We start from the raw sequence: 2116 nt of genomic DNA, 5'->3' as shown, positions 1-2116 counted from the left end.
CGTATTGAAGAAGGGGAAAAAATCTGCTGCACAGCCGCAGCCAGAACAGAGAGGAGTGAGAATCTGTGAGAGAAATATCCCTGCAGACACGAAGGTCAGTGTAGAAGGAGGGGTAGGAGGTGCTCCAGGTGCTGGAGCAGCCCGTGGTGAAGACCATGGCAATGCAGGCTGTCCTCCCGCAGCCCACGGAAGTTAACAGTGGAGCAGATATTCCCACTGCAGCCTGTGGAGGACCCTGTGCTCGAGCAGGTCTGAAGGAGGCCGTGACCTCAAGGGAAGCCCTTGCTGGAGCTGGCTCCTGACAGGTCTTGTGGCCTCTTGCAGGCTGTCCTCCCGCAGCCCACGGAAGTTAACAGTGGAGCAGATATTCCCACTGCAGCCTGTGGAGGACCCTGTGCTCGAGCAGGTCTGAAGGAGGCCGTGACCTCAAGGGAAGCCCTTGCTGGAGCTGGCTCCTGACAGGTCTTGTTGCCTCTTGGAGAGAGAGGAGCCCACACTGGAGCAGGTTTGCTGGCAGGACCTGTGGGGGACCCCGTGGGGGACGCACGCTGCGGCTACCTGTTCTTGAAGGACTGCCCCCCATGGAAGGAGCACACCCTGGAGCAGTTTGTGAAGAACTGCAGCCTGTGGGAAGCACTTCTATTGGAGAAATTCGTGGAGGACTGTCTCCCGTGGGAGGAAGCAGGGGGAGAGTGAGAGGGGTCCACCTGACTGAGGAGGAAGTAGCAGCACAGACAACATGTGATGAACTGACCGCAAACCCCTTTCCTTGTCATCTCGTGCTGCTGAGGGGGAGGAGGTAGAAAATTCAGCAGTAAAGTTGCGCCTGAGAAGAAGGGAGGGATAGGGGGAAGGTGGTTTAATATTTGTTTTTATTTCTCATAATCCTACTCTGATTTGATTGGTAATAAATTCATTTTGACAAGTTGAGTCGGTTTTCCCTGTGATGGTAGTTGCCGCATGATCTCCCTGTCCTTATCTCGACCCATGAGGCTTTTGTTGTATTTTTCTCCCCTGATCAGTTGAGGAGGGGAAATGATAGAGCACTTTTGGTGAGCACCTGGCTCCAGCCAGGGTCAAGCCACCACACTCCCCATACTCGCAAGGTGGCTACTGTAGAGGACAGAATTAGCTGTTGGTGAGGCACAGCCGGGGGACAAGAGGCAATATGGTCGTAATATATGGTCATGTCTGGTCGTAAATTGAAGCAATATCAACTTAGACTGGATATAGGGAAAAATGTTTGCGCTGTGAGGACTGTCAGGCATTGCAACAGGTTCCCTCGAGAGGTTGTGGAGTCTCCATCCGTGGAAGCTTTCAAGGCTAGACTCTGTAAAGTCCAGAGTAACCTCATCTGATCTGGTAGCTGACCTTGCTTTCGGTCAGAGGTCGGGTCTTAGTTATTCTGTGATCCTAAAGCCAGACATCTGCTCTCAAAGTTGTCACAGTGGAGCAGCGGTCGGTAAGTATGACAGAGTTCCCCACAGAGCCCGTGTAGATCGTGATTTACTTCAAAAGGACAGTGAAATTTTGTGTCTAGAGAAATTATTTACGTAAGGCTGATATTACTGTAGGAGGAAGTAGCAACTTGACAGGTGTGACAAGGATATCAGACCTTCTGGACGGCACTGTGAGGGAGGCTCTGTTGAGGACAGAAGTGTGCTGACCTCACAGGTAGGACGGGATTTACTTTGACAACAATATGTTGAACGATGAAAGTGGAAGTCTAGCAAGAGAGAGCAGACAGCTCTCAATTTGCCCATCCTTTTGGGTTGTTTGACAGGTCCACTGCTGGGACAGGTTTCTCAGGGGAACTTCTGCTGGTTTGTCGTTCTATATCTGAGTGGATTTCATCCTTCGGCAGATGAACATTTTTTGTGAAGACTTGCATGTGTTTAAAGTATAAGATAATCCAGGAAGACAAGGCAAATATTCAAGAATGTGTTGGCTTCAAGTAAAATGATTAAATACCTCAAAAGACCTCGAGGATGATGTGCCAGCTTTTGCTAGAGCGAAATCCCTCCAGTGCCTGCAGACCGAACAGACTGGTGAGACCTTTGTTTTGACTGGGACAAAGTGAGTGAGATTGAGACTCTGTGAGAGACCATGAACCGCT

The sequence above is a fragment of the Buceros rhinoceros genome, unplaced genomic scaffold, assembly GCF_000710305.1.
Source record: "Buceros rhinoceros silvestris isolate BGI_N320 unplaced genomic scaffold, ASM71030v1 scaffold35133, whole genome shotgun sequence".
In the NCBI taxonomy this organism is placed as follows: domain Eukaryota; kingdom Metazoa; phylum Chordata; class Aves; order Bucerotiformes; family Bucerotidae; genus Buceros; species Buceros rhinoceros.
The sequence above is the reverse complement of the archived record's forward strand: the minus strand, read 5'-3'. Positions refer to the sequence as shown.